The sequence below is a fragment of the Lonchura striata genome, chromosome 28, assembly GCF_046129695.1.
Source record: "Lonchura striata isolate bLonStr1 chromosome 28, bLonStr1.mat, whole genome shotgun sequence".
NCBI lineage: Eukaryota > Metazoa > Chordata > Aves > Passeriformes > Estrildidae > Lonchura > Lonchura striata.
In genome coordinates, this window is record NC_134630.1 from 7,508,707 (window position 1) to 7,532,472 (window position 23,766).

A 23,766-nucleotide genomic window follows, 5' to 3' on the forward strand; every position below is an offset into this window, starting at 1 on the left:
GGGCACGGCGGGAGCGGGAACGGGAACGGGAACGGGAATGGAATGGGAACGGGAACGGGAACGGGAACGGGAACGGGAACGGGAACGGGAACGGGAACGGGGATGGAATGGGAACGGGAATGGAATGGGAACGGGAATGGGAACGGGGAAAAGGGAAATGGAATGGGAATGGGAATGGGAATGGGAGTGGGAATGGAATGGGAATGGGAATGGGAATGGGAATGGGAGTGGGAATGGAATGGGAATGGGAATGGGAATGGGAGTGGGAATGGAATGGGAATGGGAATGGGAGTGGGAATGGAATGGGAATGGGGATGGGGATGGGAGTGGGAATGGAATGGGAATGGGAATGGGAGTGGGAATGGAATGGGAATGGGAATGGGAATGGGGATGGGGATGGGGATGGGAAAGGGAATGGGAACGGGAACGGGAATGGGGAAAAGGGAAATGGAATGGGGAATGGGAATGGGAGTGGGAATGGGAATGGGAATGGGGATGGGAATGGGAATGGGAATGGAATGGGGATGGGAATGGGAATGGAATGGGGATGGGGAATGGGAAAATGGGAAAATGGGAATGGGGAATGGGGAATGGGAATGGGAATGGGAATGGGAATGGGAATGGGAATGGGAGCAGGGAACAGGAGCAGGGAAATGGGAACAGGGAAATGGGAATGGGAATGAGAATGGAAATGGGAATGGAAACAGGAATGGAAATGGGAGCAGGGAAACGGGAACAGGGAAACAGGAACAGGGAAACGGGAACAGGGAATGGGAGAAGGGAACGGGAGAAGGAAACGGGAACAGGGAAACGGGAACAGGGAAACCTTTGGAGGGTTAAAAACTGGGAATGAGGAAAAATGTGGGAAAGGTTCGGAATTTGGGATTTTGAGGCCTCTCAGGATCAGTGAGGGATCCCAAATCCAGCCCTATCACACCTTTAGAGGGTTAAAAACTGGGAATGAGGGGAAATGTGGGAAAGGTTCGGAATTTGGGATTGCCGGTGCTGACCCGGCGGGGCCCGCGGGAACGGGGGAACGGGAGAGCCCCAAACTCACCGCGGGTCCTCGGGAGCGCGGCGCCGACGGGGCCTGGAGCCGAGCCCCAAGAGCCGCCCCGGCTCCCGGGCAGGGACCCCCGAGCCCGCCGGGGCTCTGCGCTCGGGGCTCTTCCCAAGGCTCCGGGTCTTCCAGCCCGGTCCCGGTCCCGGTTCTGTTCCCGGTCCTGGTCCCATTCCCGGTCCCATTCCTGGTCCCATTCCTGGTCCCGGTCCCGGTCTCGGTTCTGTTCCCGGTCCTGGTCCCGTTCCCGGTCCCATTCCTGGTCCCATTCCTGGTCCCGGTTCCGGTCCCGGTTCTGTTCCCGTTCCCGGTCCCATTCCTGGTCCCATTCCTGGTCCCGGTTCTGTTCCCGGTTCTGTTCCCGGTCCTGTTCCCTGTCCCGGTCCCATTCCTGGTCCCGGTCCCGGTCCCGGTTCTGTTCCCGTTCCCGGTCCCATTCCTGGTCCCATTCCTGGTTCCATTCCCGGTCCCGGTCAGGGATGGGGCTGGATCGGGGCGAGGTGGGAATTCTGCTCTGCAAAAAATGGAGTGAGGGGTTGTGTCAGCTCCAAATCCCGACTGAGCTCCTCCAAACCCTCACTGATCACCCCAAATCCTCATTAATCACCCCAAATCCTCATTGATCACCCCAAATCCTCATTGATCACCCCAAATCCCTGTGGACCATGCCAAATCCTCATTAATCACCCCAAATCCTCATTAATCACCCCAAACCCTCACTGATCACCCCAAATCCTTGTGGATCACCCCAAATCCTCATTGATCACCCCAAATCCCTGTGGACCATGCCAAATCCTCATTAATCACCCCAAATCCTTGTGGATCATCCCAAACCCTCACTGATCACCCCAAATCCCGACTGAGCTCCTCCAAACCCTCACTGATCACCCCAAATCCCTGTGGATCACCCCAAATCCTCATTAATCACCCCAAATCCTCACTGATCACCCCAAATCCCTGTGGATCACCCCAAATCCTCATTAATCACCCCAAATCCTCGTGGATCATCCCAAACCCTCATTGATCATCCCAAACCCTCATTGATCACCCCAAATCCTCATTAATCATCCCAAATCCTGACTGAGCTCCTCCAAACCCTCACTGATCACCCCAAATCCTTGTGGATCACCCCAAATCCTCATTAATCACCCCAAATCCTCATTGATCATCCCAAACCCTCACTGATCACCCCAAATCCTTGTGGATCATCCCAAATCCTCATGGAGCATCACAAACCCTCACTGATCACCCGAAACCCTCATGGATCACCCCAAATCCTCTGGGATTCCGGGATTCCGGAATTCTGGGATTCTGGAATTCTGGGATCCTGGGATTCTTTTCCCAGAACATTTCCCTGCCCATTTTTAGGTACGAGCCCCTCGGGGTCCCGCCCGGCCGCACATCCATTATCCAGAACATCTCCCCGGTTCTTAGGGCGATACGAGAGGTCCCATATCCCTTTTCCAGAACATTTCTCTGCTGGTTTTTAGGGTGGCATGAGCCCCTCGGGGTCCCACTCTGAACCCACATCCCTTTTCCAGAACGTCTCCCCGGTCCTTAGGGCGGTACGAGGGGTCCCACATCCCTTTTCCAGAACATCTCCCCGGTTCTTAGGGCGATACGAGAGGTCCCATATCCCTTTTCCAGAACATTTCTCTGCTGGTTTTGAGGGCGGTACAAGCCCCTCGGGGTCCCACCCTGACCCCACATCCCTTTTCCAGAACATCTCCCCGGTTTTTAGGGCGGTACGAGGGGTCCCACATCCCTTTTCCAGAACATCTCCCCGGTTTTTAGGGCGGTACAAGCCCCTCGGGGTCCCACCCTGACCCCACATCCCTTTTCCAGAACATCTCCCCGGTTTTTAGGGCATTACGAGCCCCTCGGGTCCCGCCCGGCCGCACATCCCGGGGCTCCGGGGCTCCGGGGCCGCGGGACTCGGGGCTGACCCAGCGGTGATTTTCTCCGTGGGCAGCTCGGGGTGATTTTCTCCGTGGGCAGCTCGGGGTGATTTTCTCCGTGGGCAGCTCGGGGCCCTCGAGCGGAGCGGCCGGGGGGCTTTGTCCGCCCGGGGGTTTGTACACCCGGGGGTTTGTCCGCCCGGGGGTTTGTACACCCGGGGGTTTGTCCGTCCGGGGCTTTGTCCGTCCGGGGGTTTGTCCGCCCGGGGCTTTGTCCGCCCGGGGATTACATCGCCCGCCCGGGCGGACAATGCGCCCCCGGGGCAGCCGGGCCGGGCCGGGCCGGCGGGGCCGAGCGGTCTCAATTAGTGCCCGTCCCGCCGGGGGTCCCGGGCGGCGGCGGCTCCTCGGGGGTCCCGGGGGTCCCGCAGCATCCTGAGCCCTTCCAGGGCCTTCAGCCCCGCGGGGACAGCGAGATGCCAGCGGGGCTGGATGTGTCCCCTCCTCCTCCTCCTCCTCCTCCTCCTCCTCCTCGTCCTTTCCCGCGGTGTGGAAAGAAAAGCCGGCCCCGTTTTTTCCTTTTTCTGCCTTTTTTTGCTGCCTCCTGAGAGCGCAGCGCCAGCCCCTTGCAGCCCCTGGCTCGGGGACAGGCGGTGGCACCGCCTCGCCACCGAGCCCGAAGAGCAGCGCGGGGCACGGCACCGGCACCGGCACCGGCACCGGCACCGGGGCCGCGGCAGCTCCCGCATGCCCCGCGGCCCCAGCCGGCTCTGCCCAGGCTTGGGGACACTCCGGGCTGTCCCCAAGGTCACCCAGGCTTGGGGACACTCCGGGCTGTCCCAAGGCCACCCAGGCTTTGGGGACCCTCCGGACTGTCCCAAGGCCACCCAGGCTTTGGGGACCCTCCGGACTGTCCCCAGGGTCACCCAGGCTTTGGGGACACTTTGGGATGTCCCCAGGGTCACTCAGGCGTGGGGGCACTTTGTCCCTGCCCAGGCTTTGGGGACACTCCGGGCTGTCCCCAAGGCCACTCAGGCTTGGGGACACTTTGGGATGTCCCCAGGGTCACTCAGGCTTGGGGACACTTTGCTCTGCCCAGGCTTGGGGACACTCCGGGTTGTCCCCAAGGTCACTCAGGCTTTGGGGACCCTCCGGGATGTCCCCAAGGTCACTCAGGCTTTGGGGACACTTTGGGATGTCCCCAGGGTCACTCAGGCGTGGGGGCACTTTGCTCTGCCCAGGCTTTGGGGACACTTTGGGATGTCCCCAAGGCCACCCAGGCTTTGGGGACACTTTGGGATGTCCCCAGGGTCACTCAGGCTTGGGGACACTTTGCTCTGCCCAGGCTTGGGGACCCTCCGGGCTGTCCCCAAGGTCACCCAGGCTTGGGGACACTTTGGGATGTCCCCAAGGTCACCCAGGCTTTGGGGACCCTCCGGGCTGTCCCCAAGGTCACCCAGGCTTGGGGACACTCCGGGCTGTCCCCAAGGTCACTCAGGCTTGGGGACCCTCCGGGCTGTCCCCAAAGTCACTCAGGCTTTGGGGACCCTCCGGGCTGTCCCCAAAGTCACCCAGGCTTGGGGACCCTCCGGGCTGTCCCCAGGGTCACCCAGGCTTTGGGGACACTTTGGGATGTCCCCAGGGTCACTCAGGCTTTGAGGACACTTTGCTCTGCCCAGGCTTTGGGGACCCTCCGGGCTGTCCCCAAGGTCACCCAGGCTTGGGGACCCTCCGGGCTGTCCCCAAAGTCACCCAGGCGTGCGGCCACCGCGCCAGGCTCGCGGCGGGGCCGGCCCGGCCCCACCTGGCCCGGCCGTCGCGGGGCGGTGGGACACGGGGCTCGCAGCTGCCATACATTTTTAAATAAATGAATAATACATAGCGGGGCTGATAAATAAATAACGGGCGCACATTTGAACTTCGCCTCGGAGAAAATCCTCGCAGTTCAAAAGGAGCGCGGCGCTCGGAAAGGGGAGCCCATGCATTTGGAATGCGCTGCCGGCCAGAGTCCGCGCCCGGCGGGGACACGGAGGAGGGAGGAGGGAAGGAGGGAAGGAGGGAAGGAGGAAAGGAGGGAAGGAGGGAAAGAGGACAGCTCGGGGAGGAAGGAAACATGAAAAGAAGGAAGGAGGGAAGGAGGAAAAGAGAAAAAGAGGAAAAGAGAGAAAGAGGAACAGCTTGGGGAGGAGGGAAAGAGGAAAAGAAGGAAGGAGGAAAAGAAGGAAGGAGGGAAGGAGGGAAGGAGGGAAGGAGGGAAGGAGGGAAGGAGGGAAGGAGGGAAGGAGGAGAGGAGGAGCAGCTTGGGGAGCAGCAGGATGAGGAGCCCCGAGCAGCCCTGGCACTCAGAGATCTGTGGGTGCTGAATCCTCGTGGAGCATGAGGAGGATGAGGAGGATGAGGAGGATGAGGAGGATGAGGAGGACGAGGAGGATGAGGAGGACGAGGAGGACGAGGAGGATGAGGAGGATGAGGATGATGAGGAGGACGAGGAGGATGAGGAGGATGAGGAGGATGAGGAGGATGAGCAGGACAAGGAGGATGAGGAGGACGAGGAGGACGAGGAGGATGAGGAGGATGAGGAGGATGCGGAGGATGAGGAGGATGAGGAGGATGAGGAGGACGAGGAGGATGAGCAGGTTGAGGAGGATGCGGAGGATGAGGAGGATGAGGAGGATGAGGAGGATGAGGAGGATGAGGAGGATGAGGAGGACGAGGAGGATGAGGAGGATGAGGAGGATGAGGAGGATGAGCAGGACAAGGAGGATGAGGAGGATGAGCAGGATGAAGAGGATGCGGAGGATGAGGAGGATGAGGATGACGAGGAGGAGGAGGAGGATGAGGAGGATGAGGAGGACGAGGAGGATGAGGAGGACGAGGAAGGTCCTGCCCAGCAGAGGCTCCTCGGGCCCATCAGGGGTGGGTGGCCCTGGGAGGTTCCCGACAGATCCGGGTTGGGGTTGGGGGTGAAGGAGCTGGGCCGGGCCGGGCTGGGGAGGGGACAGCCCGGGGGGACTTGGGGAGAGGAACCCATTTTGGGGAGGAACCCATTTTTGGGGAGGAACCATGGACGTCTGAGCCATGAACCCACAAATCTGGGCCATCCCCACGGATCTCTGAGCCACAAACCCCACAAACCCCACAAACCCCACAAACCCCACAAACCCCACAAACCCCACAAACCCCACAAACCCCACAAACCCCACAAATCCTGATCATCCCCACAGATCTCTGAGTCACAAACCCCACAAACCCCACAAACCCCACAAACCCCACAAACCCCACAAACCCCACAAACCCCACAAATCCCACAAATCCTGATCATCCCCACGGATCTCTGAGCCACAAACCCCACAAACCCCACAAACCCTGGCCATCCCCAGCAGGACACGTGTCCCTCAGACACGTCACCCCTGTCCTGGCTGTGCCCAGCTGTGTCCCAGCCCCGTCCCAGCCATGCCCACTCCAGGATCCTCCTGGGATTTGCCCCCTCAGCCTTCCCAAACCCCAGGAGCTGAGGAGGGAATTCCTTGGGCTGAGTGGGAATCGATTTATCAGGCTGTGATTTAGGGCCTGAACCCCACTGGCAGCACCAAAACCACCCCAAAACTCCTCATTTAGGGCCTGAACCCCACAAACCAGGCAGGGCTGATCCCAGCAGAGCCCCCCAGCTCCACCCGGCCCCAAATCCATCAGCCACACCCCAAGGATGCTCACAGCCGGCACAGGGCCGGGGGGGAAATCTCCAGAATTCCCATTTCCCCTCATCCCAGCACCCCTGAGAGGGGGAAATTTCCATCTGTCCTCATCCCATCATCCCCCAAAAGGGTAAATTTCCATCTCTGCCATCCCAGCACCCCCCCAAAATGGGAAATCTCCATCTCCCTCGTGTCCAGCATCCCCCAAAAGGGGAAATCTCCATCGCCCCCACTTCATCATCCCCCAAAAGGGGAAATTTCCATCCCACCTATCTCATCATCCCTGAAAAGGGGAAATTTCCATCCCCCCTATCTCATCATGCCTGAAAAGGGGAAATCTCCATCTCCTCCCATCCCTACATCCCCCAAACGTGGAAATCTCCATCCCCCGCACCTCACCATCCCCCAGAGGCGGCAATCTCCATCTCCCCCCATCCCTACATGGAAATCCCCATCCCTACATCCCCCCAAAGAGGAAATCTCCATCTCCCCCCATCCCTACATCCCCCAAAAGTGGAAATCTCCATTCCCCCCCCATCCCTACAACCCTGAAAAGGGGAAATCTCCATCCCCCCCATCCCTACATGGAAATCCCCATCCCTACGTCCCCAAAAAGTGGAAATCTCCATCTCCCCCCATCCCTACATCCCCGAAAGGGGAAATCTCCATCTCCCCCCATCCCTACATCCCTGAAAGGGGAAATCTCCATCTCCCCCCATCCCTACATCCCCCGAAAGGGGAAATCTCCATCTCCCCCCATCCCTACATCCCTGAAAGGGGAAATCTCCATCTCCCCCCATCCCTACATCCCCCAATAGGGGAAATCTCCATCTCCCCCCATCCCTACGTCCCCAAAAAGTGGAAATCTCCATCTCCCCCCATCCCTACGTCCCCAAAAAGTGGAAATCTCCATCTCCCCCCATCCCTACGTCCCTGAAAAGGGGAAATCTCCATCCCCCGCACCTCACCATCCCCCAGGGGCGGCAATCTCCGTCCCCCCGCCCGGCGCCCCCAGCCCTGCGCCGCAGCCGAGTCGCGACCCCCGGCCGGTCCCAGCTGCGCCCCGGCGCATTCCCGGAGCCGCGGCGGCGCCGCAGCTGCCGCCCGGAGCGCGGCCACGGCGCGGCCGGCTCGTCTTGACCTTGTCGGTCAGGGGCGGGGATGGCCGAGGAAAGGACAACAACATCCCAAAAACCCCAAGAAAACCAAAACCAGCCCCAGAGCGCGCTGGGGTGGCACGGGGAGGGTCGGAGGCGCCGGGGGAGGGAGGGCGGCAGGATTCGGTGGCGGAGAGCGGCGGAGAAGCGGCGGCGGGGCGAGCAGCGGGCCCGGGCTGCGTGTGCGGCCGGGGGCGGCGGGATGTGACCCCGCGGGGGGCTCCGGGCCTCGCCCCGCGGCCCCGGCCGTGGGAAAAAGGCCCCGGCTCTTTTCACAGCTGTTCTCGCCGCTGCACTGAGCTAATGGAGGGGCTCCCCTCCCTCCCCTCCCTGCTCTCCCCTCCCTCCTTCCCCGCCGTCTTTTCAGGCCCTGAGAGACGGGGAAAAAAAAAAAAAAAAAAAGAAAAAAAGGGGGGAAAAAATTCAAACGAAAAAAAAAAAAAAAAAAAAGCGCCATTCACAGCAATCGCTTCAAACCGCGGCGCATTGTCCGCGGGAAACGGCCCCGGCGGCGCGGGCACACGCGTGTGCAAGGGTGGGGCACGCGTGTGCAAGGGTGGGTCAGGAGTGTGCAAGGGTGGGGGGCATGTGTGTGCAAGGGTGGGGGCAGGAGTGTGTGCAAGGGTGGGGGGCACGAGTGTGCAAGGATGGGGCAGGAGTGTGCAAGGATGGGGGGATGTGTGTGTGCAAGGATGGGGGGCACACGAGTGTGTGCAAAGATGGGGTGAACACTTGTGCAAGGGTGGGGGGCACACACGTGGGATACGCACATGTGAAAGGCTGGGGGGTACACGTGTGCAAGGCTGGGGTCACACACATGTGCAAGACTGGGGTTACATGTGTGTGCAAGGCCGGGGTCACACACGTGTGCAAGGGTGGCGTGCGTGGGTGTGCAAGGTTGGTGTGCACACGTGTGGGCCCTCCCCACCGCAGCCATGGGAACCCCAAAAACCCCGTCACTGCACATTTCAGCCATGGGCACCCCATGGAGATCCCAAGGAAATATCCCATGGAAACCCCATGGAGATCCCATGGAAATATCCCATGGAAACCCCATGGAAACCCCATGGAAATCCCATGGAAATCCCATGGAAATATCCCATGGAGATCCCATGGAAATATCCCATGGAAACCCCATGGAAATCCCATGGAAATATCCCATGGAAACCCCATGGAGATCCCATGGAAATATCCCATGGAGATCCCAAGGAAATATCCCATGGAAACCCCATGGAAATCCCATGGAAATCCCATGGAAATCCCATGGAGATCCCATGGAGATCCCATGGAGATCCCGTGGAAATACGACAGAAATCCCATGGAGATCCCAAGGAAATATCCCATGGAAATCCCATGGAAATACAGCAGAAATCCCATGGGGATTCCATGGAAATATCCCATGGAAATGGGATGGGTTTGGGTTGGGTTTGGGTTTGAATTTCAGTTTGATTTAGGTTTGGATTTGGATTTGGGTTTGGATCTGGGTTTGGATTTGGGTTTGGATTTGGATTTGGGTTTCGGTTTGGATGTGGGTTTGATTTAGGTTTGGATTTGTGTTTGGATTTGGGCTTGGGTTTGATTTAGGTTTGGGTTTGGGTTTATTGAGGTTTGGATTTGGGTTTCGGTTTGGATGTGGGTTTGATTTTGGTTTGGATTTGGGTTTGGATTTGGGTTTGGGTTTGGATTTGGGTTTGGGTTTGGATTTGGGTTTGGATTTGAATTTGGGTTTGATTGAGGTTTGGATTTGGGTTTGGATTTGGGTTTGGATTTGGATTTGGGTTTGGATTTGGGTTTGGGTTTGGATTTGGGTTTGGATTTGGGTTTGGATTTGGGTTTATTTAGGTTTGGGTTTGGGTTTACAGGGTTTACACAGCGCAGCCGCCCCAAAGTCACGTCCTGAGTGTCCCCAAGCCCAGATCCTGTCCCCAGCCAGGCCGAGCAGGAGCCCAAGGATGGAGATTCCCAGTTTATCCCAAATCCATCTCTGCCCAAGGATGGAGATTCCCAGTTTATCCCAAATCCCCTGGCAGTCCAAGGATGGAGATTCCCAGTTTATCCCAAATCCACCAGGAGCCCAAGGATGGAGATTCCCAGTTTATCCCAAATCCCCTGGCAGTCCAAGGATGGAGATTCCCAGTTTATCCCAAATCCCACACCGGCTCCATCCCTGCACACAAACACCACAAAACCACAAAACCACAAAAAACCCACAAAACCGCAAAAAACCCACAAAACCACGGCGATTCCCACACCCCCCCCCAACATTTCCCTTTTTTTTTTTTTTTTTTTTTTGGAGAGAAAAATCTGAACTATTCCCGCGGGGAATAAAAAACCTGAAAATTAAAAACTTCTCTGGAGGAAAAAAAAATAAAAAATTAAGAAGGGCAAGGCGAAGGCCCGGAGGCCTGGAAGCCAGCTGAAAGGTTGCACACCCTGCCTTGGCTGCTTCCCTGCAATAAATCCCGTTGCTACGAGACCAAGTTTGCTTTAACGAACCCCAGAAAATTAATGGGATTGAGCAGAGAAATCCTCCAAGTGGAGCCGATTTCGGAATCCTGCCGAAGCAGCCGGGAGGGAGGAGAAGGTTCCTGGAGCAGATCCCGCCCCGAGCTGCTCCCAGCTGGGATCTGGGGGCGCGTTTGGGGTTTTTTTGGGATGGGGAGTGTTGGAGGTGAGGGTGGGATGGGTCCCCAGCCCTGCTGGGCGCGGTGTGTCCCTCCCGCTGTGGCACTGCCACCTCTGGGCACCGTCCTGCCCGTCCCCGCTGTCCCCAGAGGCTCCTTCCAGCTCGGGAAATTCGGGAATTCTCTGCCCAACTCACACGGGAGCCGCGGGGAAAAGCTGCTCCCACAGCCCTTGGGAGGAGCTGAGGGGACGGGGAAGGATCCCGGTGCCCAGCCGGGGTGGCACCAGCCCTGGCACAGGGCACATTTCCCGTGGGATCGCGGGCTGCGCCTCCGCGATGCCTGCGGAGCCCCCGGGGGGACCGGGAGCTGCTCCCCCTCATCCCACAGCAAATTTTGGGGTGTCCCTGCTCGATCCCACAGCACAAACGCGCCCCAGCTCCGGCCTGCCCGAAAAAAGGCCCCAAAGTGGGCGAGCCCAGGGTGGGCTGGGTGCAGGGTCGGTGCCAGGGATGGAGCCCAGGGATGGATCCAGGGATGGATCCAGGGATGGAGCCCAGGATGGATCCAGGGATGGATCCCAGGAACCCGGGGATGGATCCAGGGATGGAGCCCAGGATGGATCCAGGGATGGATCCCAGGAACCCGGGGATGGATCCAGGGATGGAGCCCAGGGATGGATCCCAGGAACCCGGGGATGGATCCAGGGATGGAGCCCAGGATGGATCCAGGGATGGATCCCAGGAACCCGGGGATGGATCCAGGGATGGAGCCCAGGGATGGATCCCAGGAACCCGGGGATGGATCCAGGGATGGATCCAGGGATGGATCCCAGGAACCCGGGGATGGATCCAGGGATGGAGCCCAGGGATGAAGCCCAGGAACCCGGGGATGGATCCAGGGATGGAGCCCAGGAACCCGGGGAAGGAGTCCAGGGATGGATCCCAGGGATGGAGCCCAGGGATGGATCCAGGGATGGATCCAGGGATGGAGCACAGGGATGGATCCCAGGGATGGATCCCAGGAACCCGGGGATGGATCCAGGGATGGAGCCCAGGATGGATCCAGGGATGGATCCCAGGAACCCAGGGATGGATCCAGGGATGGATCCCAGGAACCCAGGGATGGATCCAGGGATGGATCCCAGGAACCCGGGGATGGATCCCAGGGATGGATCCAGGGATGGATCCCAGGAACCCAGGGATGGATCCAGGGATGGATCCCAGGAACCCGGGGAAGGAGCCCAGGGATGGAGCACCCCAAAACAAACCCGGGAATTCCCTCCTGGGATTGGCAGGATATCGGGGTGCACCCCAAAACAAACCCTGGGAATTCCCTCCTGGGACTGCCGGGATATCGGGGTGCACCCCAAAACAAACCCGGGAATTCCCTCCTGGGACTGCCGGGATATCGGGGTGCACCCCGAAACAAATCCTGGGAATTCCCTCCTGGGACTGCCGGGATATCGGGGTGCACCCCAGAACAAATCCCGGGAATTCCCTCCTGGGACTGCCGGGATATCGGGGTGCACCCTAAAAGAAACCCTGGGAATTCCCTCCTGGGGCTGCCGGGTGCACCCTAAAACAAACCCTGGGAATTCCCTCCTGGGGCTGCCGGGATATCGGGGTGCACCCCAAAACAAACCCTGGGAATTCCCTCCTGGGACTGCCGGGATATCGGGGTGCACCCCAGAACAAATCCCGGGAATTCCCTCCTGGGACTGCCGGGATATCGGGGTGCACCCCAGAACAAATCCCGGGAATTCCCTCCTGGGACTGCCGGGATATCGGGGTGCACCCCAGAACACCCCTGGAAAGGCTCCGCACCGGGAGGAGCCTCCCCAGCCCCGGGGAGCCGGCGGGGCCCGCGCCCGGAGCCCCGGGGCGCTCCCGGCCCTCGGCAGGACAAAGCTCCGGTGTCCCGGCAGAGCGGAGGGAGCGACGAGCGGCAATGATTTATCTCCCTCCCCCGGCAGATAATTCGGCCTCGGGAACGGGGCTCGTGCTAAATTAAAATTTGCACGCGGTAATATATTTAAGCAACTTTCCTTCCACTTGGTTATAAACAGCGTTTCTCGGGGGGTTATTTCGGAACTGGCCTCCTTGCATTTGTCTCCAGCGTTAATTGTCGGGGTGGAAATTAAAACCACGGCGGCGGAAAAAAAAAATAAAAACAAGAAAAAATTAAAAAGGAAAAAAAAAAGAGGAAAAATTAATCAAATAAAAGAGCCGGGGTTGGAGGTTGGCAGAGAAACATCAGCCAGGCACAGCAGCAGCTCCGGGCCTCGGTACAAAGGCAGCAAAGGAGAAATTGGGCTCCGGTGCCGTGCCCGGGGCCGGCGGCTCGGGTGCCCGGCGGGCGGCGTGGCCGGGCCCGAGGGTGGCGGGAGGGATTTTACATTCGGTTCTCTAGCTTTATGAGATCTCGTACACTCATACAGCTAGATAACCAAAGAGAAAATCCCCCCCCGGTCTGCGGCCAGCGCGGCCCCGGCCACCGGGCGCTGTGCCGCGGGAGCCCCGGGGTGGCACGGGCGGCCCGGTGCCCCGGAGAGCAGCACGGTGACACCGCGGCCCCGGTGCCCCGGAGTGTGGCACGGCACGGTGATACCGCGGCCCCGGTGCCCCGGAGTGTGGCACGGTGACACCGCAGTCCCGGTGCCCCGGAGTGTGGCACGGCACGGGTGGCTCCCGGTGCCCCGGAGAGCAGCACGGTGACACCGTGGCCCCGGTGGCCCGGAGAGCAGCACGGTGACACCGCGGCCCCGGTGGCCCGGAGTGTGGCACGGCACGGGTGGCTCCCGGTGGCCCGGAGAGCGGCACGGTGACACCGCGGCCCCGGTGGCCCGGAGAGCAGCACGGTGACACCGCGGCCCCGGTGGCCCGGAGTGTGGCACGGTGACACCGTGGCCCCGGTGGCCCGGAGTGTGGCATGGCACGGGCGGCTCCCGGTGGCCCGGAGTGTGGCACGGTGACACCGCGGCCCCGGTGCCCCGGAGAGCAGCACGGTGACACCGTGGCCCCGGTGCCCCGGAGTGTGGCACGGTGACACCGCGGCCCCGGTGCCCAGCCCAGAGCCCCAGGGTGGCATCGCTGCCCCCAGAAGGAGCCGGACCCCAAAGCGGGCTCAGCCCAGCACAGCCCCTGCGGCCTGCGGGATGGCACGGGGATGGCACAGGTAGGGATGGCATGGGGGATGGCACGGGGATGGCACGGGGATGGCACGGGGATGGCACAGGTAGGGATGGCACGGGGATGGCATGAGTAGGGATGGCACGGGGATGGCACGGGGATGGCACGGGGATGGCACGGGGTTGGCACGGGGATGGCACAGGGATGGCATGAGTAGGGATGGCACAAGGGATGGCACGGGGGATGGCATGGGGAGATGGCACGGGGGGTGGCACGGGTAGGGATGGCACGGGTAGGAATGGCACGGGGGGTGGCACGGGTAGGGATGGCACGGGTAGGAATGGCACGGGGGATGGCACGGGGAGGGATGGCACAGAGGATGGCACGGGGGGTGGCACGGGGTATGGCACGGGTAGGAATGGCCCGGGGGATGGCACGGGTAGGGATGGCACGGGGCTGGCACAGAGGATGGCACGGGTAGGGATGGCACAGAGGATGGCACGGGTGACCCCCAGGCTCCAGCCCCACACACAGGCCCAGGGAGCCGCGTCCTTGCCAGCCCAGCTTCGCCCCCAGCCCGGAGCCCAGCGGAGAATTCCCGGGATTCCCGGCACGGAACCGCTGAGTCAGGAAAGCGATTTGGGCACGGACGGGCCCAGCCCGAAAGGGCCCCCGGGGGTCCCCCCGCGCTTCCTCCTCTTCCTCCCCTTCCTCCCACCCCCGCCCCCGGCTGCCGGTCCTGCGCACCCGGCAGGACCCCGCACCTCCCGGTCTGCGGGGATTTCCCGGGGCTCACCGGGACGGCCCCGTTCCCACCGGGACCCTGCGGCCCGGCCGGGAGGCTGCGGGCAGCGGCCCCGGGCAGCGGCGGGGACCGGTCCCGGGCAGCTCCGGCCGTGCGGCCGCTCGAACGGCGGAGCCGCTGCTCCGGTGCCCCGCGGGAGCCGGGGAGAGGAACGGGAGAGTCCCGGGAGGGTCCCGGGGAGCGCTCCCGGGGCGGGGGTACCTGCTCATCCCGCTGGGGCCGCTGCTGCCCGCGGTCGCCGTCGGCTCCGGGTCACCGCCGGCTCCGGGTCACCGCATCCTTCCCGGGCTGGCGGGGAGCGGCGGAGGCTCGGCCCGGGGACGGGGACGGGATCGGGATGGGATCGGGATGGGATGGGTCACTCGGTGCCGGTGCCGGTGCCGGTGCCGGTGCCGGTGCCGGTGCCGGTGCCGGTGCCGGTGCCTCTCCCGCTGCCCGGCGCCTCCGGGACGTGCCTCTAAAGTTGAGGCAGAGTCGGCGGCGCGGGGCCGGCCGGAGGGCGGGGGAGGGCGGGAGGAGGGACCGGGCGGCCGGCGGGGACAAAGCCCGAGCGGCGGGGCCGGGACAGGCCGGGGCAGGGGTCACCCCCCCGGGAGGGGCTGCGCCATTCGCCACGGCCGCCGCCGTCCCCGGGGGCCGCTCCGTCTGCTCGGCCCGGGCCGCCCCCGCCGCCGCCGCCGCCGCCGGCCCGCCCCGTCGGGAGGCGGCGGTGCCCCGGGGCTAACCCCGCTCGGGCAGGGCGCCGCCGGAGCCGCCCCCCGGGGCCGGGCCGGGGTTAAAGCCCCGCTCCCGGGGAGGAGCAGCGGCCGCGGGGCCGGGGGGCGGCCGGGCCGGTCGCTCCCGTCGGGGCGGCGCTCACGGGAGCCGCTTGCAAAGGGGGAATTTGGAAGATGCTCAGGAGCCAAGCGGGGCTCGAGCCACCCCTTAGCCCCGGTGTAACGGAGCCCACCGGCCTCGGCGGCGCCCGTCGGCCGCGGAGAAGCCCCCCTGGCCCGGGAGCGGCCGCGGCCGCGGCTCGGAGGGCGGCGGGGCAGGGCCCGGGGCGCGGGGCCGAGCTCCGGCTCCACGTCCCCCCCGTGCGGCCGCCCGGGGCCGGTCCCCGCCGGCGCTGCCCGGTGCGGGGCCCCGCTCCGCTCTCCCGGCGGCCCCGGGGCAGCACCGGCCGGCGCGGGGGCACCGGGGCCTTTCCCCGGCGCCCACCGGCAGCGCAGCGCGGGGAGCAGCCGCGATCGCTGCGGGCACCGACCACGCCGCGGTGCCCGGGCACACCGGAGCGCCCGCAGCGCCCGCGCCAGCCCCGGTGCATCGCTGCCGCCGCTGGGCACGCTCGTCCCGGTGCCCGCACGGCCTCGCACACGAACCCGCAGCCACGCAGGACGCCCGGATGTCCCCCCGGTTGTCCCCAGTCTCCTCCGGTTCCCCCGGCCTGGCCTTGGCCCCGCGGGCTCCGCAGCCCTCCCGGGGACGCCTCATGGCACCAGGCTCCGGTGAAACGGCGGAAAACGAAACCAACGGGCGGCCCCGGCACGGCCCCGGCCCGGTGCCCCGGCCACGGGCAACGGGAGCAGCGGGGCGGGCTGGGCGGCGGGGCCCGGCTCCCGTTCCTGGAGCTCGGATTTCGGGAGGGAGGCACGGATCCGAGCCGGCCCCGCTGCCCGGCCCCGGCCTTCTACATACCCACCCCTGTAGCGAGAGAATATATAGAATATATAGAATATACACAATATACACAATATACACAATATACACAATATACACAATATATGGAATATGGGGAATATCCTGCTGGAAGGAACGGCGGCGCCTGCGGAAATGCCAACCCGCCAGCACCGGCGGCTCCCCGGGAGTAACGGGGCTCTCTGCCCGCACCGGGCACCCCTAGGGCTGGCCAGCCCTTGGCCGGAGCCCCCCAAACTGCCAGCGGCGGCCGCAGCACCGCGGGGAGCGAACGGAGCCTCCTCCCGCCGCCACCGGGCACCGGGGACCGGGCACCGGCGCCGCCGCTCTCCGTGGTGCTGAACGGCGGCCGCGCCGCGCCCCGGGGCCGTGCGGGGTCGTGCCGCCTCCGTCCTCCTCTCCCCGAGCCGCCGCTAATTGATGATCATTCATCCGGCTATCAATGATTACCGGTACCGTCCCCGCGGCCCCGGTGCTCCGCGGACAGCGGGGAGCCGGTGGCAGCGCGGTGCCCGACTGGCGGCTCGTGCCCCCGCAGAGCCCCGGGGCTGCTGCCCGCCATCCTCCCCACGCTCCGCGCCACGCGTGGGCCGAGCCGCCGCCGTTACCTCCGAACCGGGGCTCCGAAATTCCGCCCTGGCCGCCGGCGGGCCCGGCGGGCCCGGCCCCGCTGCCGTCCACGCCGCCCGGTGCCCGCCGCGCCCCGCCGCGCCGGTGGGTCCCGCTGCCCGCGGCTGGCTCCCGTTCGCCCGAAGGGAAAACCCCGGCACCGAGCGCGGCCCCGCCGAGGGAACGAACGGCACCGGCGGAGCTTCGCCGCCGCCCCGGGAGCCGCTCGGGCCCGGCTCCGGGAGGGGCCGCCGGTGCCGCTCTCACCGCCCGGTTCCGCTGGCACCGCGCAGGGCCCGGGAGGGCCGCGGCGGCCCGGTTGGCCCCCGCCGGCCGCCGGTGCCCGGTGCCCGCGGCTCGCCGGCCCCGCCAGGCGCGGGGGGAGCCTGGCACCGGCGGCACCGGGGGAGCGGCCGCCCCACGCGTGTCCGCGCCGGGGGCTGCGCGGGGGCCGCCCGGGCCCGCTCCTCACGGCACTTACCGAGTGGCCGCCCGCCCGTAGCCGGTTCCCCGGCGGCTGCGGGCGCCGGGCAGGCCGCGGCGCCGCCGGTGCCCCGCTCTGCCCTCGCCGACAGCGGCGTGGATGAAATACCGTCACTCCAGCGCCATGTTGGGCTCCGGTGCGAGCACGGCGCTCGCCGCAGGAACCGGCGGCCGCCTCGGCGGGAGGCAGCGCGGCCGGGGCTCGGCGCGGGGGCCCCGCTTCCCCCCGGAGCACCGGAGCACCGGAGCCCGGCCGGCCGCGGGGCCCCGTCCCGCCGCAGCGAGCGATGCCGCCGGCCCGGGAAGTTGCCACGGTTCCCGGTAACGCCACCGACCGCGGGTCCCGCACCTGCCACGCATCCCTCCGGTGCTCCCGGCCGCGTCCCGGGGCTGCCGCCGGGGAGGAGCCGGGGCACAGCCGCGGTTCCCTCCGGTGTCCCACCGCCCGGTGTCCGGTGCCCGGCCGTGCCCACCTGGGGAGAGGAAAGAGAGAAACGTCGCGTCAGGAGGAGCCGCCGCCACCGCTCCAACTTGGAGCAACTTTCCCGGCGGGGCCGGCGGCGGGGCCGGGCCGGGCGGCGCTGCAGCCCCTGCCCGGTCCGCCGGTGCCGCTTTACCGGCGGGCGCGGCGTGGGTGCCCCGCAGCGCTGCCCTCCACGCGCGGCGTGGGGCCCGCCCAGGGCCGCGCTGGGACGCGGCCTCTGCTGCCGGGGACGGCCGGGACAGCCCGAATTTGGGCAGCCCCGGCCCCGGTGCCTGTCCATCTGTCCGGCTGGTGTCCGTCTGTACCGGCAGCTCCTGCCCGGGCACCCCCGCTGCCCCCCGGGCACCGCAGCCGCCCTCCCGCCCGGCCCGGCTCCCTTCTAAAGTGGATTTTTCTGCTGTTTATTTCCCACCCCGCTTTTTCTCCCACCGAGATTTATTTATTTCCCCCTCGTCTTTTTTTCTTTCTTATTTTTTTTTTTTTTCCCGCCCCGATTTTTTCTTTTCTCTAATTTTACCCCCCCCTCCCTCACCCCGCTCGTTTGGCTCCAACGTCGCTGGGAATTATTTGCATTTAAAATACAACGACTCGTTTCCCTCCGCGTCGCTTCGCAGCTCGGTTCCACCAGCGCGGGAGAGGCGGGGGAGCCATCCCAAGGAAAAGGGGTCCCCAAACCCCCGGCCAAATCCCCCCGAATTCCTGCCCAGCTGAAAATATCGATGTGGGGGGAAACTAAAGATTGAACAGATTTTAATGATTTTCTTCCCGCAGCCGCTGTCACCCAAAGGTGTCGAGGCAACAAAGAGCGGGATGGCGTTTGACGCTCGTATTTTTGGCCTAAATTTTGGCGAAAATATTCCCCCGAAGCCCCGAACGCTTTGCAAAAGATTGATGCGCCTCAAAGCCATCACATCCTGCCCTGCCAAGTGCTTCCGAGGAAAATCTGATTTTCCATTTCTCCCCCGCGCCGGAGAAGGCAGACGCGCGGCACCGCCGAAACTGCGAGCGAGGGAAGGGGACTGGGAATCGAAAACCATTCCCAGTCCAAACTGGGAGCTCAATGGTTCTTCCCTGTGCGCGGCGGAGATTCCCCAGCTCGGGCAACAACGGCGTGGAATTCCCCGCCGTGCCCGCTCGGGCACAGAAGAAACCCCCAGATACTTTTTTTTTTTTTTTAAGGGGAAAAATAGCAATAAACCAAAAGAATTAATTATTTTTTTCTTCCTTTCGCCAGAAATGCCGAATTCAACCCCGGCTTTTTGCATGGGGATTTTTTTTTTTTTTTTCCCTTGTGTTCTTTTTTTTTTCCCTTTTTTTTTTTTTTTTTTTTTGGTTATTTTTACAAGCTCGCACCAACGCAGGGGTGGAAGGGGATACCCACACAACACCCCAACCCCGCGCAGTGCCCCCCACGCCTCATTCCCCCTGCTCTCTTTTTTTTTTCTTTTCTTCTTTTTTTTTTAACCCCAAATCCTTCCCCCGCAAAATTACAAATAATTTTTTAAAAAATAGCTGCACACACCGAAACTTCGCTCCGGCAGCCCCTTACCTCGGGCACCGGGCAGGGCAGGGCAGTCGGTCCGAGCGGCCCCGGGGCTATAAACCCCGGGGGTGGCTTTTGTGAGTTTGCCGGAGTTTCCCCGGGCCGTCCCCTTTTGTGTCCCATTGCCATCTAGAGGCCCCGATTAATTAATTTCACACCGAAGCTCGGGAGAAAATTTTCCCACAAAACAAGCGAGCGAGGAGATGTGAAACTCCAAAGAAAAGGAGTCAACATCAAGTTCAACAGCGTGCGGGGAAAGGCGGATTTCCATCACAATCGCGTCTGAGCGGGGGCCGGGCGGGGGCGGCGGGCGGCGGCCCCCGCGCCCCCTCCGCGCGTTCCCAGGCTCGGAACAATCGCGCTCTGTTTGCCTCGCACATGCCGCCGCTCGGGCGCGGGGGCTGCCCTGGGACAACGGCGATAACGAGGGGAGGGGGGCTGGGAACGGCCGGCCGCGCCGCCGGTACCGACCTGTTGAGCCGCGGCCGCGGGGAGCGGAGGCTCCGCGGGGACCCCAGAGCGGCGGCGGGGGACGCGGGGAGACCCCCGCACACTTTTCCCCAAGTTTGGCGAGCCCCCCACCCTCGTCTCCCCGCCGAGCGCGGCCACGCGTTTTCCCACAGCCCCGGGGGAGCGGGGGGTGCGGGCCCCGGGGGCGCGGGGGGCCGGGGCCCGGGGTGGCCGAGGCGGTGGTGGACGTGTCCTGCAACCCAAGCAGCTCGGCTCCGCCGGGCATTGTCCCCACGGAGCCCGTGGCCATTGTTCCCGGCGCTGCGGGAGCCGGAGGGAGGGCAGCTTTCCACGCCTCGTCCCCCCCACCCCTCCCGCGCCGCCCCCCGCCACCGCCCCGCCGCCCCGGCACCCGCCCCGGGGCTGCCGGGACCCCGGTCCGGGGCGGTGGGGCGGGCACGGGGCACCCCCCGCGCCCCCCGAAAACAGCAATTGCGAATGGCAGGCGAGGCGAGGGAGGCGCGGGGTCCCCCCTCGCGGACTTCCTCCAAGTTGGGAGAAGCGGGAGGGGCCGCGGGGCGGCCGCCGGTGCCCGCCCAGCCCAGCCCTGCCCCTCCGGCACCGGCGGCACCGGCGGCACCGGCGGCCGCCGCGGCGCGGGGAGTTCAGTGCGGGGCAAGGGAGAGGAGGGGGGAAAAAATAAAGAGAGGGAGCGGGGAGGGGATTATTTACCTCCCTCCGCACCTCTGCGTCCGTTACCGACTTAGCGGCGGCAAAACCGGGAGCCGCCGGGACAGCGGCAGCCTCCGGGCCGTGGAGCCGGGGGGAAGCGGCACCGGCAGCGGGCAGGGCGCGGAGCCCGGGGCCAGCCGGGCGCGGCCGCGGCTCCCGGAGAGCAGCGGCCGGGCCGCGGGAAGCGGAGCCCCCCGCGATCACGTCGCGTTACGTGGGGTTAAACGGGGAACGTCTGCCCGCGGCTCGGACCTGCCGCCGCACCGGGCGGCCCCGCGCCGCCGCTCGCGGGGCCTCGGCGAGCGGCGGCCGTGACGGGGGGCGGATTCCGCCCAAACATCCATTTTGTCCCTTTTGGAAATGGAGATGGGAGAGAGGAGGGGGGGAAAAAAATGCGTCTTTTTTTTTTTTTTTTTTTTTTTTTTTTTTTTTTTTCCTGGCTTTCTCCATATTTTACTACGTAAGGAATGACGCGCCGGCGTCGGGAGCGGGATAGGTTAGCCCGGAGCTCGGCGAGGGAGGGGGGAAACCGGGCTGGGGGGAGCGCGGGGGCGGGGGGCGGCTCTGGCAGCGGCAGAACCTAAAAATAACGAGGATTTTATTATTTAAAAGAAAAAAAAGGGAGAGAGAGATAATAATAACAATAATAATAATAATAATAATAATAATAATAATAATAATAATAATAACAATAATAATAATAATAATAATAATAATAATAATAATAATAATTTTAAAAAGCAATCCCGCTGACCCCGCCGATGCGGCCCTGAGCGGGCAGCGGGTGACTCCGGCCGCTCCGGGGACCCACCGCGCCCTGCCCGGGGACCCTCGGGATTTGGGGCACCCATGGGGTGCGCGGGGAGGGTCGGGGCTCCTCCTGCCCTCTGCCCCGCTCCGGGTCCCCTGCCCCCGGCCGCTGCGGGATGATTGCGTGGAAATGAAGGAGGAATCGGCTATTTTTGATTTCATTCCGCCCCAAATCCCGCGCAGCTCCGCGCGTTAACGCCCCAAGCCCCCGGGAGGCGGCCGGGGATGGATCCCACCTCCCTCCGCTCCTCCGGGATTTTGGGAACGCTAAAAAAAAAATAAAATCCGGGGGCCCCGCTCAGCTCCCGGCGGGGATTGCGCCCCAAATTCGGCCCCGGGGAGGGGGGCAACCCCAGGGACACCCAACCCCCTGCGGACCCGGAGCTCCCGAGCGCGGCCGGGGAGGGCCGGGCCCGGCTCCGGTCCCCGGAGCCACCGGGATGCGCGGCCGCCGCCGCCGCCGAACCGGGACCGCGCCGGTGCCGGTGCCGGTGCCGGTGCCGCCCTCCCGAGTCCTGCCCGGTGCTGCCGGGAAGGCCCCGGGCTCGGCGCTCTCCCCTAATGAGCTCCGCTTATGCATTTCCTCATTAACGAATATTTCCCGCGGCCGAGCCGGGGGGCGCCGGGACGCGCGTCCCCGGCCGCCCGCCGCCCGTCCCGTCCGACCGGGGCTTCCCCGGGGCTCGGCCGCTCCCTGCCGGCCCCGGACGAGCAGGAGGCCTGGCCGGGGCGTCGGACACCCCAAATCTTGCGGCCAGCCTCGGAACTCCCGTGCCCGGTGCCGCGGTGCGACCCCCGCCCTCGGTGAAGGCGAGAGCCCCGGCTCGCCCAGGGGCTTCCCCCGGTAAAAGGCGCTCGGGCCGGGCCCGGCTCCTCCAGCCGCCCGGTACCGGCGGGGCCGCTGTCCCCCCACCCCCGACGGCGCCGATTTAGGGGAGTGGGTGGCGTATTTTGGCTCCCTGGTGGAGTTTTGATCAAAAATTCATTAAGAGGCGCTCGGCGCAGCGCCATGAATATTTCAGGGCTTTCGCAAAACAACAAAGTGCGTGTTTGGGGGAGGCTGCACCGGCCACCGGCAGCCCCCGGTGCCCGCCTCGGCCCCGGTTGGAGGCGGCGGGAGGGACCGGCCACCTCCGTTCCGTCGGGGCCGAGGCGGCGGCCGCTGGCCCGCAGCCCCGGGGCTCGCTGCTGCCCCGTTAACCGGCCCCGGTTGCGCGGAGAGCGGCCCCGGTTGGAGAGGGCGGCCCTGCCACCGTGACATCCCGGAGTGTCCCCGGCCCTGCCCGCGGTCACGCGTGGCCGTGGGGCTGCCCCGGGACGGTCCCTGAGCTCCGCAGTGCGGGGTGGGGACAGCGGGGGGACCCCGCGCCCACCCGGGATGTCCCCTCGGAACGCCCCCCGAGGGATCCGTGACAGGAGCAGGAACGACCCCCAAACCCCCCATCCCAGGCAGGCACGGGAAGGTCCCCGACCCCCAAAATTGGGGTGCGGACCCCCCCAGCACCTCCCAGCGAGCGGCGCCGGCTCCGAGCGGAGACAAAGCCCCGGCGGCCCCGCGGGCCCCCGGCGCCCCCCGGAGCAGCGCAGCCCCGGCTGGGCCTGCAGGAAACCGGGACTGACCGGGCACCTCCCGGGCCAGCTGGGAGGGGACACGGAGCGCCCGTGGCTGCGGACACCGCGGCTCCGTCGCTCCCCGGTGGCACCGCCAGCACCCCGAGGACGCTGCGGGTCCCGGGTGCCACCCTGGGGCAGTGCCCCGGGGCACGGCACCCGCTCGGCGGGGCTGGGGACACAGCGACAGAGCGGCCGCTCTGAGGGCCCGCAGGGTGCCGGGGGCACCCCAGGGCGCCTCCCGAGCCCACTCGGGGACGTGTCGCAATGGGCGGTACTGGACCTGCAGGCAGGGCTGGGGTGCGCGGCTCCGGCGGCTCCCGGCGCTCCCGGCGCTGCCCTCCGCGTCCCGCCGGCCGTGCCCGTGTCCCGGTGCCGGGATGCGCCGTGTCCCCCCCGCCGCCGCCTCCGCCACCCCGGCCCGGCCGCCCCCGGCCCCTCCCCGGGGCTCACCTCGCCCTGACATTTCCTGGCGCTCCTTCCATGCCAGCGGGTTGCCATAGCGAATCTAAATCTTGCAAACAAAACCAGGGGAGGGGAAGAAAAAAAAAAAAAAAAAAGCAGCCTGATTAGCATATATTCAAATGAGCCGTGCAATAATGCAAACGATAAATCATGCAGTCGTTGCTATTCAATCAGTGTCTCTTACCCCAGCCCCCACTCCCGCGCCCGCTGGGTCGCCTCCCCTCCTGCCACAAACCCGGCCGGGCCCAAAGGTGGCCCTGGAGGGACCTGGCACCCTCGGGGGTGGCCCTGGAGGGACCTGCCACCCTCGGGGGTGGCCCTGGAGGGGACCTGGCACCCTCGGGGGTGGCCCTGGAGGGGACCTGGCACCCTCGGGGGTGGCCCTGGAGGGACCTGCCACCCTCGGGGGTGGCCCTGGAGGGGACCTGGCACCCTCGGGTGCGGCCCTGGCCCGGCCGGGCTCCGGGGCTCGGCGCAGCCCCCTAATCCCGCCTGGCATTTGCGGCGCTCCGTTAAACCCGGCAGACTCCTC

At 64.8% G+C, this 23,766-nt stretch overlaps 1 long non-coding RNA gene across 2 annotated transcripts; it reads right to left on the bottom strand.

Annotated features, from left to right (window-relative positions):
- Nucleotides 1-1,464: 1,464 nt before the first annotated feature.
- Nucleotides 1,465-23,283, bottom strand: LOC144247597 (uncharacterized). 2 transcript variants are annotated; one of them, XR_013341229.1, is made up of 3 exons: nt 23,223-23,283; nt 17,489-17,612; nt 1,465-1,574 (listed from the first exon to the last, which is right to left on the bottom strand). It is a non-coding gene; the product is annotated as an uncharacterized LOC144247597 (long non-coding RNA). The 2 variants fall into 2 exon arrangements; XR_013341230.1 differs by lacking the exon at nt 23,223-23,283 and adding an exon at nt 19,173-19,460.
- Between the last annotated feature and the right edge of the window lie 483 nt (nt 23,284-23,766).